General features: G+C 36.2%; 1 long non-coding RNA gene across 1 annotated transcript in view; it reads right to left on the bottom strand.

Annotated features, from left to right (window-relative positions):
- Positions 1–6,060, bottom strand: part of LOC110267986 — a 17,689-nt gene extending 11,629 nt beyond the window's left edge. Inside the window, exon 1 of the long non-coding RNA XR_002355979.1 lies at positions 5,178–6,060. This is a non-coding gene — a long non-coding RNA (uncharacterized LOC110267986). The remainder of the gene's footprint in view (positions 1–5,177) is intronic.

The raw sequence follows: 19,073 nt of genomic DNA, 5'->3' as shown, positions 1-19,073 counted from the left end.
AAATAATTAAATAATTACTGCCAAAAAATTACTAAATACATTTCTAATAAAAATCTTAAACAAAACCAATCTATCCGACAAAGACTTCAGGCCCAAATTATCGGTGTTATCCAATAACCCCTTCAGCCAAAAAAAGAAAAAAAATTAAATCAAAATAAAAAAAAAGAAAAAATTAAACGGAAATTTTTATTAGGCATGTTTCATTAACATAGTAACGATTTATAGATGAGACAAACGGTTCAGAAAAGTACTGCTCATTCTAAACTTCTTGTTCCATCAATCAATACTGCTATACTGTATTCTATCCACTTATTGCACAAAGAGGTGATACACCTCGAATCTATAGGTATAATGTTTCTACCATCCAGAAGCGGAGTTTAATTCAGACAAGGGGCATGGCTCTCCCAAACTTTTATTAAAAAAATTAGTAATATTTTTTTAAAAAATAAAAAATAATTTGATTGGCTCAAATATTTTACTTTTGACTTAAAATACCAAAAGTTTAATCTTTATCTCTTACTTTTATTGCATAATAATTTTTAGTTTTAAACATTTAAAACATGTTAGATTTGGACTGAACTGAGTGTATTCGCATTTCGTATTTTACAGGATATATATTCAAATTTTTATATAAAATAATCATAAAAAATCAAAGAATTGATGCATTTTTTAAGAAGAAGGCTAATATTAAAGAAAGAGAACATATCACTTTTACAATATTAATACCTGTAAATAGTTCTTCTACTTTAATAAATCACGAAGAAATTGAGATACAACCTTCAAAAGTTTAAATAGTTGCATCTGATGAATTTGACCTTAATTCTTTGGAACGAGACCCTGGAAAACGGTTTTAAATTTGGCAATATTACCTAAATCAGAATGATGAAATTAGACGAACTTATCTTAAATGGGTCCATATTAAAAGCATCTTGACAATTATTCTATCTGGCCCCTAAAATTTTAGTTCAAGTTTCTCCACTGCTACCATCTATACCATAGAATTTCTCCAAACAAAATGCTTTTTGTTTCCAATTCCAACATTCTACTTCATTCATATAAATGTTTTGGTGGGAAAAAAATAATCAAGAGTTTTAAAGATCATATAAAAAAGTTTTATATCGAGGGTTAGAATAATTACTGTACAATAATTGTTAATAATGCTAATTTTGACCTAAATTAATATGTATTTGTAAATTGGTATAACATGGTTTGATTAGACTAATCATTTAATAATTGAACTTTTTAGATAAATTAGTTTACAATTTTTTTTTGTTGAATTTTATCACATAGACTATACTCATAACCCATACAAACATAGCTCATGGAACGGATCTATTTAAAATCAGTTCAAATTTTTTGAACTTATTTAATGCACCATTAAATTTAAAGCATTGGATTAGATTGATAAACAATATAATAATTTAGGTTTAATTTATTTATAATTTGTTAAAATTACAATATAAAATACAAATTTTTAATATTTTAAAATTGTCCCGTATCAAATTTGAGAACTAAACCCTCATTCTGCTGCTTGTCTTCTTTCCCTGCCCTCATTTTCGCGTTGAGCATCGGCTTCTTCCCCTACCCTCTTCCTTACCAGATACTTTCATGTTCCAACTCAATTTTTTCATTTTATCCAAATTTCTTTGAATTCGTTTCAGACGCGGTGCCTCACCACAACAACAACCACCTCTCATCCCACAAATCCTTCTTCATCCCCTCCTTTTCTGCCCAAAACTGTTGATAATGTCAGGAAATACATGATCCTAACCCACTCTCAGAGACTCACCTCACCATAATCACCACATGTTCGAGAAAATGATCCTTGAGGCTTTCCTCTTCTGATGGCGACGTCACCGCTGTTGCTCCTCTTCATAATCATCAATACGGATCTATATACATTGTAGTGGGGCAAATGGCCCCACTACAATTTGAAATTTTTTTGAGTAGTATATGATAATAATATTTATTTGTCCCATTAAATTATTGAATTTGACCTCACAATAATTTTTTACTCAACTTTTGGTACTTAATAGTCAGTTTAAGAATTTCATATTAGATATTTATTAGAATTATCAATTCTCAATTTAAATAAGATTAATGTTCTTTCTTAAAAATGAACTCAAAAGATATTATTCATCTTTTTTAAAATTAGTTTTAGTTTTTCCTGTAGCAATTATATTAATTGAAAGAATTTTTCAACTATGAATATCACTGAGAGTTGCTTTTGATTGTATGAGAAGTGAATTTTTAAATAATTGTTTAGTTACAAAGTATAATTATAACATCATTATGCTATATGTACGTAAAAAGTAACTACCCGTATAGAATAAATATTGAAATACAAAATACATATTAAAAATTAATTAAACAATAAATATATTATACACAAATACATAATGATTAATGAACAATTTTATAGCTGATTTTTTATGCAATATAATATTTTTATTATAAAAATTATTAGAGTTTATTTATCTTGTGTCCTAAAGGTACATATTAAGATTACAAATTGAGAATATTTTTGTTGAAAATACAAAAAACTTATTTTTTAATGTATTTATTTTGAAGTTATTAAATGAAAAAATTTAAACCTTTCACTAATACTAAAGCTTAGTTTGGTAAAGTTTCTATTTTTTAAAAGTAGCTTATAAAAGCTAATTTTTAAAAGATGAATTTTTAAAAGTTGTAGCATTTATGTTTGGTGAATCAAATTTAAAATAGCTTTTAATAAACACAAGTAACAACAATTGTGTTTGGTAAAATAACTTTTAAAATTTAAAAATACTATAATAGACATAAATGTAAGTATTAAATTTGAAAATTAGTTAACATATGAGATTATATTAGACTTTTAAATTTTGAAAAGCACAAGTCAACTTTGAAAAACTCTATCTTAGGTGCTTTTAAAAGTATCCGGATCTTTTAAAAATTACAAGTACAAATACATGGTCTTTTTTATTTATCAAACACAAAATGAGGAGTTTAAGCTTTTAAAAAGTACAAACACCTCTTCGAAAAGCTTTACCTTACCAAACCAAGCCTAAGCTTGTCATGTGTCTTTAGGATACATATTAGCTAAATCCAAATTATTATTATGTTATATATATTTTGCCTCCACTATCAAAATTTTCTGGATCCGTCACTGATCATCATCCTGTTCCTTATCAGTTCCTGCAGGTGTCCGCCGTTGAAGGCTCATCCTCCTCCGCGGCTGAGCCTTTTGCCAATGGGATGCTGCGATGGCAAGTGGAGTCCCAGCACCCTCGTCATCATCAGGAAGAGGCCGTGGTGGTGGAGGAGAAAGGGCAACTGCGGTGGCAAAGGGGAAGAGAAGGGCGGTGGAGAAACCAGTGGACAAGGCCACTCTTCAGAAGCAGAGAGACGCATGATCAAGAATCGTCAGTCTGCTGCTAGGTCCAGGAACGCAAACAGGTACTTACCCCCTTTTTCAAATTTTTTTTAATAAAGTTTCATTTTTTATATATTTTTATTTGATGTTTGAAAAATGGAGATTCTTATGTGGTATGTGAGGTTCACTATTCCTGAAAATCTCACTATTGGAGGCTATAATTGTTGAATTGGAAAGAACAGGAACTAAATTAAAATTGAGATTTTTCAATCTTATCTCTATAACTTTAAATTACTTGTTGCAGCTTCTTAAATTCGTCATTCCAGTATCCAGTTGTGAAGAAGCGTAAAGCAAAAAAGCTTCTAAGAACGAATTCAATTCAGTTATTGTGATCAGTTTATGGCATGATGTAGATATAAGGGAAAACTTATCTGTGAAGCTCATAGCTGAGTATACTTATTCAACAAACGATTATAGTTCTTCTTTTAGTTGAATTCAGGCTTTAACATTGATTTCTTATTCAATAAACAATTATTCAACAAACTTATTGATTTCTTGAAATAACTTTGATAATTTTCGCAGGCGTCTGGTATATGCATTGCCACATTGACATACACCAATCATGGGGGCTAGGCATGGTATTTATAGTTTACAACGGAAAAGGGGAATCCGAGTCCCTACCTTCTCCTCCAGCGGACCTGCCACAATTTTAAATGGATCATAACAGATACTACCTCCATTTCAAAATAAATACCATTTTTTTTTGCAATGATTTTTCAATGTACCAAAGTGAAAGTGATATTTATTTTAGAACGGAGGGTATAGCACTAACAGATGGCTAGGACTCTTTTTTTCCATTCAAGTGTTTTTTAGTCTGTAACTGTAATACATGTCAATGGTTCATTTGTTTTAAAAGTAAAAACATTGTAGATGTAAAGAAACAAAATGAATAGATAAAATGAAAATCTTTTTTGTCCCTTTAGTTTGAGTCTTATATGCTTATGCTTCATAATTTTAGAACAAAAACATAGAAATATAAATTGTAAATTAAAGTGATAAATAATTATTCCACAAGATGTTATACACAAGAATCTAATTCCAATCCAATCTATAACGGTTTGTATCAAGAAAGTACAGCATTAAACTTTTCAGAACCTTTACAGAAATAAATGCTTATCTATTGTATGTTGTATGATGAAAGTCTGACTGGAACATTCTGGTCAGTCCTCTCCTATACTTGAAACATGCAATCAATAGTCTAAAGTGAAGTCTAAATACGACAGTGAACTTGATTACGGGTTGAAGGATCTAAAGATACTTCTAGCTGTGCTTACTCAATTAGACGCAGAAGACCAGGGTTCGGGCCTAAATATTGTGACCTTGATCTCAGTGAATTCGCAAACCATGATTTCTCTCTTTGCTGTAGTATGAACTAATATATTTAAGGAACAACATAGCATTTTTTCAGAAAATTTCACAAGAACTACTTAACAAAGCACTTATAAAAACTTCTAAGCTTCTTTACATGGAGAATCTGTTTCCTGTCACATTGTCTAATAATTCTTTTGCAATAGGTACATAGGATCATCCGGACACACTCGATCTTATAGATTGTAAAGGTAATATCTACTTAACAAAATTTGATTCAACAATAACCATTAAATTTCTCATCAAACATGAAGTTTCAGTGGGTCAGGATTCGCTTCGTCAATGATATCTATGTTCCCATGTATCCGGAATCGCTCCCAAGAATCTGTGAAGTACCAACATATCTGAAAAAAAAACTAAAATTAAAATAGAAATAAAGTATTGAGTCTCATATTACGAGTTAATACTCAAAATGACCCTTAAAATTTGACCTCCAACTCAATTTAGCCATTGAATTACCAATTGACTCAAATTGTACCCTGAAATTTTAAGACGTAACTCAAGTTGGCCCTTTCGTCTATTTTCGTCACCGGAAAACTGACGTGGCACATGTAGTTGACACCTGACAGCCTCAACAGTTGTGTGACGTGGCGAAATTCTTGTATGCATCAATTTAATCCCCAATCATTTAAAAAAAACCCTAACAACCACATTTTTCCCAAATCATAGTCGTTTCTGGTGAGTTGGGGAGCAGCAACTAAACCTCAGGTAACTCCATGAATCCATGATAATTTCCAATTCGTCATTCGTGCTTCGATTCTTCATTAGAGCCATGGCGGTGGAGAACTCCACAAGCTTCCCAATTTGTCCGTACACTTCTCACGATAATCCACGCTATTCTCCCTCCGAAGAAGGGTTCTGGGAACAGCGACGTCAAGGGTTCGAAGCAGGACGGTGGTGGTTCGAAGGGGGTGTTCAAGGCACTGGCTATTGCAGATGATAGGGATAAGGTTAAGGAGCTGCAGAAGGAGATTGAAGCTGAAGCCAAAGAGAAACATAGTGGTGATAGAGACAGAGAAATACACAGTGAAGATGGGCACAGAGGAAGAGACAGAGATAGAAGGGATAGAAGAGATAGAAGGGACATGTATGATAAATATGATAGAGATGAAAGGCATAGAGATAGGAATAGAGATAGAGATAATGATGATTATGATGATGAAAAAGGGAATTCTAGGAGAAGGGGAAGGGATAGAGAGAACGATAGGGGTAGGAATAAGGATAAGGATAGATATGAGAGGCGGAGGAGAGATGGGTGTGAAGAAGAAAATGGTGGTTATGTGATGCCAAGGCATCATAGGCTAGTTTCACTAGCATGTTTCTGTTAGTTTTAGTTGTTTTATGCATTTTCTTGAGGAGGCCTCAAAGCCCAAGAAGCACAACTGAAGCTCAATATAGAAAGTGTATAAATAGGATAGAAGTTAAGTTAGAAAGAACCTTTACTTTACTTTTAGCTAGTTTCTTTTTCTTTGTAATTGAATTCAGAGCTATGATTCACTAAACCCCCTTTCATTGGGTTAGGGAGCTCTATTGTAATTCAATGAATCAATAATAGTTTATCTTCTTCTTCAATCTTTTCTCTTGAATTTTGTTAGAAAGCTTCTCGATTTAATTCCATTGAGTAGTTGTCTTGGGAAAGAGACTACTCATATTTGGAATCCTTCGGAGCCTTGGGAAAGGAATGGAGGATTCATGCTAGAGAAGCTTTCTCACAGTGGATTGGATTGGGGTTTGGATGGATATTGTGACATGTAATCCTACCAAATTGTGGTTCATGAAATTGTGTGGTATAATCAGTGATCAAGCATCATCTCTTCTTATGAACATTTAAACCAAGGGATTGGGAATTTGTTCATTTTTAGAGAGAATTGGTGAGCCAAGGGATTGGGATCCAATCATATAAGATTGCCAAGCAAAATTCAATGAATGCATTGGTTGAGGAAGAGATTTACATGTTTTGATTCGGAGATTTCAATATCTCCTAAACCCAATGAATTCCCCATTTCTGATTTCCACTTTCTCTTTACATTCTGCAATTCAATTCTTGCAATCATCCCCATTCCCTTTTAATTTCAGCAATTTACATTCTGCTCTTTAATTCATGCAATTTAAGATTCAGCCATTTAATTTTCTTGTCATTTACTTTTCCCGCCAATTTTACATTCCGCAATTCTCATCTCAAATCTTGATTCCGCTCAACTAGAACACACTTCTAATCCGAATTGCTCACTCAACCAATCCTTGTGGGATTCGACCTCACTCTATTGTGAGTTTTTACTTGACGACGATAACCGGTGCACTTGCCGGAAGGAATTTTGCCGATCGTGCAATTTCCTAAATCGTAGCATAACACGTTTATGCGCATCATTATGGTGAAGAAGATGGTGGTGGTGACAGGAAAGGTAGGAGGGATCTAAGGCATAGTGGAGGGGGTGAAGTTGAATTGTACAAGGTTTATAAAGGAAGAGGTGAAGCCTGATAAGAAGACTTATGCAGGGATTTTTTTTTTCAAATTATTGGGGGCTAAATTGATGCATACAAGAATTTCGCCACGTCAGACAACCATTGAGGCTGTCAGGTGTCAATTACATGTGCCACGTCAGCTTTCCGGTGACGGAAATAAACGGAAGGGCCAACTTGAGTCACGTCTTAAAATTTCAGGGTACAATTTGAGTCAATTGGTAATTCAATGGCTAAATTGAGTTGGATGTCAAATTTCAGAGGTCATTTTGAGTATTAACTCCTCATATTACATTCCTCTGAACTTATATATAACAAAGTGAACTTCATAGAAAGAAAAAAAAATCACCTCAAGAGAGGGGAAACGCTTGAGCTCTTCAATCTGCATTATAGACAAGCCAATATGGAATTCCAAGTAAGTACTTACTTTACAATGAAACCATAACACTTTTTTTCCTCATTGTTTTTTTTAATCCAAATTCAACTTAAAACAAACACACTTTTAATCATGCCAATAACTATGCTAAGCAACATGATTAATATATATCCAAACCAGCTCAACCCTACCAATCAAATTCCAAACAAAAACTCAATTTTTAGTTCCAAAACTGAAATTCAATAGCGGATATGCAGAGAACAAAAATGTAAAAAATTATTTTTTTGAAAAGAAAAAAAAATTAAAGAAGAAACCATGAGTGTTGATTTGGATGTTATTAGTGTTGTCTTAGAATCCTCTGAAAAAAACAACAAAATAAAAATTACTAAAAAAGATTAAAATGAAAGGGAGCAAAGAGAAAGAGTGAAGAGAACCCATATGCACAACAGTTTTGGGCGGAGGAGGAAGGAATGAATAAGGATTTCAGGGATGAGAGGTGGCTGTTGTTGTGGCGAGGTACCGCGTCTGAAACGAATTCAAAGAAATTTGGATGAAATGGAGAAATTGAGTTGAAACACAAAGGTATCTGGTAAGGAAGAGGGTAGGGGAAGAAGCGGTGCTCAACGCGAAAATGAGAGCAGGGGAAGAAGGCAACAAGCAGAATGAGGGTTTAGTTCTCAAATTTTATACGGGTTAATTTTAAAATATCAAAAGATTTGTATCTTGTATTGTAATATTTAATAAATTATAAATAAATTAAACCTAAATTATTAGATCATTTATTAATCTAATCCATTCTGGTTAGTGAAAAAAATTTAAAATATTTTCTTACACAAATTTAAATTTAAATTTGAATTCAAAATTGATTAATAACTCACATTTTTTAAATTTTAATTAATAGCAAAAACAAAAGAATGTATTTTTTTTCAAAGATAAATGTTATTTTATTAATATAAAATAAAAGTATTTCCATAAGGAAGTACAAAAGAATTAGGTATTTCCATTTATCACCAACTGTGACTGAAAGACTAAGAGCTTAGAAAAGAGTAAAGAAAATTAGCAGCATCTATCAGGTATGGCTCACGAGTTCACGCACTAAATTGCTGGCTTCTTTCACTATCTCTGGTGCTGGGCTTATTAACTTCTCAAAAACACACCGATTCCTCGCTTTCCAAGTGCTCCAACATAGCGCCGCTATGAGGAGGGTCTTTTGTCTACCGTCGAATTGAGCCGCTGCCCAGGATAAGACTCGTTGCCACCAATTGAAAAAGGTCTCTTCTTCTCTCATCCATAGGTCAGGGGTTATTAAGCTTAGGCACTATATTATTGAAGACAGGGGGCATTGAAACAAAGCATGAGAAATTGATTCAGCCTTCAACATGCATCTTGGACAAGTGGCAGGAGTGGATGCGAACCGGCTATGAACTTGTTGCAACACCGGAAGCTTTTTATGAAGACTTTTTCATAGAAAAACCTTAATTTTATGAGGTAATTTCAATTCCCAAATGCTATTCCAGACTCTGTTGTTCTGTATGTTCTGGGGCCTCAATGAAGTAGGAGAATGAAAGAATCCATAAGAAATTTTGTATCCTGACCCAATTTCATATATACCAGATTTTGTCCAGCACCAATTAACTTCATCCTCCTCCTCTGTTGGTTTGATTGAAAGAATTTAATTGCATATATCAACTGAAAAAATTGACTCAATCAGATTTCTATTCCAGCTTCTATTAGGATTTAGTAACGCACTAACGTAATACACTTGCAGATTTGGCAGGATTGTGAGTGCATTTTGAGGGACATTAAGGGGCACTGGTGGTGGGAGCCAGGGGTCATTGAAGATGCGAACATTAGTACCAGAGCCTATTTTCCATAACAAGCCTTTCTCGATCACCTTGCGCCCTTCAAGAACACTTCTCCAGCCCCATGACGGTACGCTTCCTATCTCTGCATGTAGGATATCTGTATATCTGAAATATTTAGCTTTGAGCATTCTTGATAGAGTAGAATTAGGGTATTTTATTAGACGCCAACATTGCTTGCCCAATAAAGCCAAATTTTGTGCCCTTAGGTCCTTGATCCCCAGCCCTCCATCTTTCTTCGGTCTCGTCATTGTGTCCCATTTAATCCAAACCATTCTTCGTTCTGCGCCTTTTTGACCCCACCAAAATTGCGAGAGCATGCTATGAATCTCAGTCAACAGCGTGTCTGGGAGCTTGAAACAAGAGAGTGTATAAATAGGAATCGCCTCCCCCACCGCTCTTAATAGCGTGTGCCTACCACCTGATCACAATAGACTTCTTTTCCAACCCATAATCCTCTTCTGAACTTTATCCTTGATAGCTCCAAAGGTTGCTTTCTTTGATTTTTGAACTATAGAGGGCAGCCGCAGGTATTTGTCTTGTGCTCCGATATGTTCAATATTTAGTGTCTGAGCAACTGCTAGTCTTGTGTTCTGAGGTGTGTTGTGACTGAAAAAGATAGCCGACTTATTCAAATTGACTTTTTGCCCACTGAAACCCTCATAGATCTCTAGCAATTCTAGAATACTTTGGCTTGTATTAGGTGCGCTCTTGCAAAAAAGGATTGAGTCATCAGCAAACAAAAGGTGATTAACTATTTGGCATCTCCGATTAACTTGAACTCCTTGAATTAATCTATTTTGCTCTGCCTTGTGTAGTAAGAAGGAAAGCCCTTCTGCACAAAAAATAAAGAGATATGAAGATAGGGGGTCACCCTGTCGGATGCCCCTATTTGGCCTAAAATAGCCAAAAGATTGACCTTCCACAACGACAGAGTAAGAAACAGTCGTTACCAATTCCTTAGTCCAGTTAATCCATTTAGCATCAAAGCCCAGCTTATCCATAATATACCATAAGAAATGCCATTCAACCCTATCATAAGCCTTGCTCATGTCTAGTTTAATAGCCATCTCATGCTCTGTCCCACTTCTCTTATTTTTCAAAAAGTGTATACATTCGTGGGCAATTAGAATATTATCTGAAATGAGTCTACCTTTGAGAAACGCACTCTAATTTGGGCTTATAATTTTATTCATAATACCTTGTAATCGGTGCACCATAACTTTAGAAATAATTTTATACATAACTGAAGACAAACTGATCGGTCGTACCTGAGTCATGTCACTGGTATCTGGCACCTTTGGAATTAAACAAATTTGAGTATGATTGAAGTTTTTTAGAATTCTGCCACTGTGAAAGAAACTTCTCACTGCCTTAAAAACGTCACCTCCAACTATATCCCAGAAAAAGTGAAAAAACTTAGCTGTAAACCCGTCATCACCAGGAGCACTTTGAGCATGAATACTAAATGTAGCTCTTTTGACCTCGTCCATAGTTACTGGCCTTTGGAGCCTACGGTTCATGGAAGCTGTAACGTTAGGCTCTAAATCCTCTAAGTATGGATTCAGATCAGCCGAACAAGAAGAAGTAAAAATATCGCAAAAGTAGTCTTTAGCTACCTTTGCAATATCCTCCGGTTTCGATGCAATCTCATTGTCCCTCCCCACTAATCTCCAAATTTTGTTCCTTCGCATCCTTGATTGAAATTTCTGGTGAAAGAATCTAGTGTTCTGATCTCCTTCTTTTAGCCACTTGACTCTAGATTTTTCTCGCCAATAGCTCTCTTCTTTCAAATATGCCAGCTCTAACTTCTCCTCCAAACTGGTAACTGATGCGAGGCGGAAGTCGGCCAATAAAGAATTCAATATAGAAATAGCATTGTGAGTATAGTTCTTAACCAGCTAAAATCCGCCCATCAATTTAGAAAGGTTGTCACAAAATTAGAATAAAAATACTGGGAGTATGAATCTCAGGTCGTCTCCCAACGACTTGACAAAAGGGTGCTATCTTATTAATCAGGAGTTTTCTGAGAAATTTGAGTGTTGAATGACAGAAAATGAATAATTGTAAATTAAAAGAGAATTATATATTCTAATTAAAAAGCCTTGACTAGGGGAATGATTAATTGGAAGTTCCATCCTTGTTGGAATTCTCTCAAGTGTAGTATAAAGAGGTTGTTATTTTCACTTAGTTAACGCTTACTAAATAAAGGAAAGTCAAGTGATTAAGCTAACTCTTATTCGCAAATCCTAGTCCTCTCTCTTGGAAAGGTCTAGTGTTAGTAAATAGAGAATTAGCCAACAACTTCCAATTTAACTAATCACTTGAGCATTCCAACTCAAGTGTCTCCTTTTAATCAACCCCCATCCAAGTATGGAATCTACTCCATTGACATGAAAATTACTTGCATAGAATTAAAAAGGGGATAAAAGAAAGACATGATAGATAATAACTATAATTTAATTAAAAGTAAAAGTAATCCTTTGCATTAATAAATTCTAAAATTAATCCAATTGTAACTCTAAACAAGAATTAAAAATATGAAATAGTAAAGGAATAAGGAAACAAACTAGAATAGTAACTTCAACGGAGGTAATGACTCTTCAATATCCAAAGCAAAAGCATAAAACTAAGAATATGTGAATGTAAAAGAAAACCTAGAGGAAGAGTAATTTCTTTCTAGATTCAGATCTAAAAATTAAAAACTATGCTAATGAGAATGTGTGTTGAGTCTCTGCACGTTCCCTGGCTCTAGTCTGTATTTCTGGGCCGAAAACTGGGTCAAAACTCGGCCCAAAATCGCCCCTAGCATTTTCTGTTATTTCTGCAGATCGCGCATGTCATGCGTACGCGTCATCCATGCGCACGCGTCTTTGTTCAAACTCCAATCCATGCGTACTCGTCGGACACGCGCACGCGTCGCTGCAAATTTCTCCATGTCGCGTGCACGCGTGACCATGCGTGCGCGTCGATGCTCACTGGTTATCTCCTTAGTTTCTTGTATTCCTTCCATTTTTGCAAGCTTCCTCTCCATTCTCGAAGCCATTCCTGCCCTATAAAGCCTGAAACACTTAACACACGGATCATGGCATCGAATGGTATAAAGGCGAATTAAAATATACAAATTAAAGATTTCTAGGAAGCAAGTTTTCAACCATAAAACAAAACTAGGAAGGAATTGTAAAATCATGCAAATCATATGAACAAATGGGTAAGGACTTGATGAAACCACTCAATTGAACACAAGATAAACCATAAAATAGTGGTTTATCAACCTCCCCAAACTTAAATATTAGCATGTCCTCATGCTTAGCTCAAGGAGATCAAAAGAATAAATAAGGGAAAGTAAGACTCATGAGATGCAACCTGTGTATGAATGCAACTATATGCTAAGATGATTTTGCCTAATTGGTTAAGAGTAAATAAGTTCTTTAAGACAAACATAAATCAAATTCCACTAATTCAAATTATACAGTAAAGACAAGTAAACTTGTAAGAAGACAGCTCATGAAAGCAGGGAACATAGAATCAAGCATTGAACCCTCACTGATAGTATATGTGCACTCTAATCACTCAAGTGTATAGGGTAATCACTCTACTCTTCTCTAGTCATGCTTTTTAAACTTTGTTCTTCACCTAACCAATCAACAAGTATTTAATGTACCAATGCAAACATCATGAGGTCTTTTCAAGGTTATAATGGGGCTAAGGTAAAGGTGAGGGTATATATATGACTAAGTGAGCTATAAATTGAATCCTTGATTAACCTAAGCTCTCGCCTATACATACTCTATATTTTCTAAATCATGCCTAGCTACCCAAAATTTCCACTTTTGCATTACATACTCATGCATCAACTCTTCTTTTAATTTTATCACATATGCATTGATCTTTTATTAGCTTAACATTGGGGTAATTTTGTCCCCTTATTTATTTATTTATTTATTTATCTAATTGAATATTTTTGGTTTTTTTTTTAAGTAAAAGTAAACACAACTTATCAATGCACATGGATTTTTAATTTTTCTGGTCTTACATGAGTAGGTACCCAAATTCTTAATATTTTATCATAACACATTCCCTATTAACCCATGTTCCCACAGTTTTTCCACACTCAATTAACACACAATCTCTATCTTAAGCTAACCAAAGATTCAATTGGGGTGTTTAATTATTTTTTTCCCTTAAGGCTAGTGATGTGGTAAAATATAGAACAAATGGGGTAAAAAGGCTCAAAGTAGCTAACAAAGGTAGATGGAAGGATAGGCTATTTGGGATAAGTGAGCTAATAATCAAATAATGGCCTCAATCATATGCATGCATAAAAACACATTAAACATTGGACATATAGGATGGAACAAAATAAAAATTACAATCATAGAGAAGAAAACACACAAGAATAAAATATCATGGTTAAATAGTGTAACCATGTAATTAGGCTCAATTCTCACAGGTTGTGTGTTCTTAGCTGTAAAATCATGTTCCAATTTACAATCTTCAAACAAGTTTTAATTCAAAAGTTTTGATTTAAATTAGTGAAATTTTTCAAAAATAGGATCTTAAAAAGAAACTTATTATTTTTCAACCAATTAGAACATGCATGCAAATACTTATTACTATGTAATCTATCCTACCCTAATAAAAGAAAAATAGCTTATTAGTGTTAAGAAAAAGAAATTACCTCCGGAAGTCAGGTACTGACTGACCTCCCCACATTTAAAGCTTGGCACCGTCCTCGGTGCCATCAGTCAAGAACAAAGGGGGCTGGTAGTAGCATCTCCACAGTCGGGATTGTCATGGCTCCCTGTGCTAGTAGATGAAGTGGAGTTCGGAGTGTCTGGTTCTTCTTCAGGTCGGTGGTTTTCAACAATCAGCTCCTTGAGGTATGTAAATTGGCGCTTGTTACGGCGCTCCATTCGCTTTTCCTGCCGGTCCAACCTCTCTAGTATCTGAAGGAGCAGTTGATTTGTTGAAGGTGCTTGTGATGTGGAAGGAGAAGGAATATCTCCTGCTGGGTCTGCGGTCCGACTGATAGTGGCTGCTGGTGGTCTGATGTACATCCCATTGGGGACAATCTGATTGTCCCGCAGAAGTATGGTCTTGGTGTCGCCAGCTCTGTAGGAGACTCCGGCTGCTGAGACTATATATGAAACCAAGGCGGAAAAGGGTAGGTTGCTCGCAATCTGTACGTGTCCCATGGCGTCCTGGAGGTGTCTTGGTAGGTTGAGAGGCTAGTCTGTAAGGACACACCAGAGAAGAATAGCCATATCTGCAGTGAAGGAGGACTCGTGAGTGCTCGGAAAGACGTAGTGAGACATAATCTATGCTCACACTCGAGCCTCTAAGGTGAGTGCTGAAGCCAATATTCCCTTAGGTCAGTATCAATAGTATCCATAGATCTATCTACTGCCAGGTTGTGCTATAACTCTGAGGACGGCGTCCCAGTCAAATTGGTATGTCTGGCGTTTGAAAGAGGTTTCTTGGTATACGTCCAATCCTTCTGGAGCAGGGGAAAGTTCTAAAGCTTGCTGAATGGCCTCTTCGGAAATAGGGACTTGCTTCTGACGGACATAGACAGACTGCAGGGTTGGCATGTGGAAATTGGAGTAGAATTTGACTACCCATGAAAGGTTAACCTGCCTTGGCTGTTTCCGTAAGAATCCCCATTGTCTTTGCTCAATGCGGGGCTCAACAAATTCAATAATGTGGGTCGGGAGGATGAGTAGGTGCTCATTGTTATAGTTCCACTCAGCCAGGATGGGGAACATCTGCTCACAGTAGCGGTTAGTGAACCGCGCAGTGTCCTTTGCTGGAAAGGCTTTTTCTTTTTCATTGACCTTGATGATCCTCTTGACTCGCTTTGTTGAGGGCTTTACTGATGTTGAAGATGGTTCTGCAGCTAGTACTCTTTTTGTTCCTTTCCTTGCTGATGGTTTGGGAGTAGCTTTCTCTTTACCCTTCTTGGTGGCCATCCTGAAAAGGGAAAAGGAAAGTAACATTTAAAGCTAAGGGTTAGAGTAAGGAGGAGGACAGTACAAGTGATAATCATTGCACGGTAAAGAAGGATGTCGTTAACACATGGTCGCGACTACATGTGATAAGTTCATCAATGGAAATATAGCAAGTGCATGTTATGGCAAGTAGATGCAAGATATTAATTGGCATGCCGGCAAAGGCATGAGTAGCATAGATCAAGTATCAATAACCAAAATGTATTATCACTCGTAACAAACTGACCATCACGTTTGTATTGACAATTATATTTAATTAATAAAATATTTGAGGGGTTTTGTGAAAAACAGGCATTAGAGTAGAAGGATAGAGTAATTAAAAACGTACAATGCCATATGGGCTTTTTCACAAACACTTAGCATGCATGGTAGATATGTTATTGAAAGTATTAAATTTGAACATGCAAACAGCCCAAAAATAATTATTGATAATTGTCAATCAACTCCTTAATAATCCACAAGCAATTATAGAAGAAAATAATCACCCAATTAAATTTCTAACACCAAGTAAAAATGATGTAAAAATTGAAAAAGAAAGACTAAGAAAACATAGATTATGAAATTAAAAAGAAAAAGAAGAAGGATTAATTAATAAAAGATTGCAAGGGTTTTGTGAAAAATAGGCAGTGGAGTAGAAGAATAGAATAATTAATAATTCACAATGCGATACGGATTTTTCACAAATACTTGGTATGCATGTAAAATATGTTAAGGAAAGTATGAAGTCCAACATGCATGCAATCCCAAAATTAGTATTAATTGTCAAATCACATCCTAATATATCCACAAGCAAAATATAGAAGAAAACAATCACCAATTGAAATATCTAACACCAACATAAAAATGCATGGAAGAAGAAAGAAAAGAAACCATAGATAATGGAATTAAAAGAAAAATAAAGAAGAAGGAAACATAAATTAAAGTAATAAGGAGAGAGTAAAAGGGGGAGAAGAAAAGAACCTGGATGAAGAAGATGAAGAAGGGAAGAAGAAAGTAATAGAGAGTAAGAAAGAATAAGGAAGAAGAAAGAAAGAAGAAAGAAGAGATAATTAGTATTGAAAAGAATTAGGATTGGAGGGGGGGAAGATTTGAAATCAGGCGCTGAGGTGGATTAGCTGTGCGTCGCTTGCGATGCGTACGCGTGCATCACGCGTTCGCGCATGTTGTGCTATTTTCAAGTGACGCGTACGTGTGACTTGAATTGTGCTATTGACGCGGAGGCAGCCTCGCGCACGCACAACTCTCTGTTTCAATACGCACATTGCCAAAATTTAGGACGACGCGTACGCGCCAGGGACGCGCACGCGTGAATGGCATGAATTGGAAAAATGACGACGCGTACGCGTGATGGGGTTTGTGCTTCCAGCACAATTCTAGCCCTACACCATCATAACTCTCTGGCCATACACTCATTTACGCCGGTTTGCAGGGCCACGCGTACGCGTGGGTGACGCGCACGCGTGGAGGGCTGATTTTGCAAGCGACGCGTACGCGTCAGGGAGGCGTACGCGTTGGCGTGTTTGTGCCTAAAGCACGCCTCTAGCCATGCTCCCATGTAACTCTCTGTTTCATTCTTCTTTGCTTCGCATGCACACATGATGCATACGCGTCGGCGACGCGCACGTGTGCAATTTTTTTATGCAGAATGCAAAATGCAGCATGCAGATGAATATGCAAAAATTATGAGAAGAGTCACTAAGAAAAATAAAGTAGAATAAAATAAAATAAAGGTTGTCATGCACGGCCTTCACCTTTTCTTTGTATAATTTGGTCATATGCTTCGAGTCGAAGGGTCTCCAGTTCTGATAGTTGCAGCTACCTTTCAGCACCAGCTTTCTCAAATCCCATGTTGCACTCCCTCACAGCCCAGAAAGCCTTGTGTTCTACCTCTACTGGAAGGTGGCAAGCCTTTTCGTACACTAAGCGGAAGGGACTTATCCCAATGGGTGTCTTATATGCTGTCTGATACGCCCAGAGCACATCTTGTAGCCTGGCACTCCAGTCCTTCCTATGAGGCTTTACTATCTTCTCCAAGATATGCTTTATCTCTCTATTAGACACCTCTGCTTGTCCATTGGTTTGGGGATGGTAAGCTGTTGCTACCTTGTGAACAATTCCATGCTTCTTCAGTAATCCTGTTAATCTCCTGTTACAAAAGTGAGTGCCTTGATCACTCACGATTGCTTGTGGTGATCCAAAGTGACAGATAATATGGTTTCTAACAAAAGAAACAACAGTGTTAGCATCATCAATACGGGTAGGAATTGCTTCCACCCATTTAGAGACATAATCTACAGCTAACAGTATATAAAGATAACCACTAGAGTTTGGAAATGGACCCATGAAGTCAATACCCCAAACATAAAAAATTTTACAGAAAAGCATAATCTGTTGGGGCATCTCATCCCTCTTGGATATATTCCCAAACTTTTGGCATGGGGGACAGGATTTAGAAAAGGTAGCGGCATCCTTAAAAAGAGTGGGCCACCAGAATCCACAGTCTAAGATTTTTCTAGCTGTTCTTTGAGGGCCAAAATGTCCTCCACTCTCAGAAGAGTGGCAGGCCTCTAAAATGGACTATAATTCTGATTAAGGCACACACCTTCTATTTACCTGGTCAGCACCATACCTCCATAAGTATGGGTCATCCCATATATAATATTTAGACTCGCTTTTCAGCTTGTCCTTTTGATGCTTAGTAAAATTAGGAGGGAAAGTATGACTAACTAGATAATTAGCTACAGGTGCATACCAAGGAACTACTTCGGATACTGCGTGCAAGCTATCAAATGGGAAAGCATCATTGATAGGAGTGGAGTCATCCTTAATGTGCTCAAGGCGACTCAGGTGGTCTGCCACTAAATTCTGGTTACCACTCCTATTTTTAATTTCTAAATCAAATTCTTGCAGCAACAGTATCCAACGTATCAACCTTGGTTTGGACTCTTTTTTAGCTAATAAATATTTTAGAGCTGCATGGTCCGAGTACACTACTACCTTAGTACCAAGTAAATAGGCTCAGAATTTATCCAAAGCAAAAATAATAGCTAGATGCTCTTTTTCAGTGGTAGTGTAATTAGACTGAGCAGCGTCTAAGGTCTTAGAAGCATAAGCAATTACGAAAGGATCCTTACCTTCGCGTTGAGCCAGCGCCGCTCCTACTGCATGGTTGGAGGCATCACATATAATCTCAAAAGGCTGACTCCATTCTAGTCCTCTCACAATTGGAGCTTGAGTCAAGGCAATTTTAAGCTTATCAAATGCTTGCATACAATCCTCACTGAACTCGAACTCAACATCTTTCTGCAGCAGTCTGGATAAAGGCAATGCTACCTTACTAAAGTCCTTGATAAGTCTCCTATAGAAACCTGCATGGCCAAGGAACGAACGGACTTCCCTCACTGAGGAGGGGTAAGGTAAACTAGAAATGACATCTACCTTTGCTGGATCTACAGAAATACCAGTATTAGAGACAACATGTCCTAGAACAATCCCTTGTTTTTACCATAAAATGACATTTTTCAAAATTCAATACAAGGTTTGAACTAACACACCTGTCTAATACTCTAGCTAAACTATCCAAG

This window comes from Arachis ipaensis, chromosome B10 (assembly GCF_000816755.2).
Source record: "Arachis ipaensis cultivar K30076 chromosome B10, Araip1.1, whole genome shotgun sequence".
Classification (NCBI taxonomy): Eukaryota; Viridiplantae; Streptophyta; class Magnoliopsida; order Fabales; family Fabaceae; genus Arachis; species Arachis ipaensis.
Note: the sequence above shows the minus strand (reverse complement) of the source record. Positions and strands in the feature narration are given on the sequence as shown.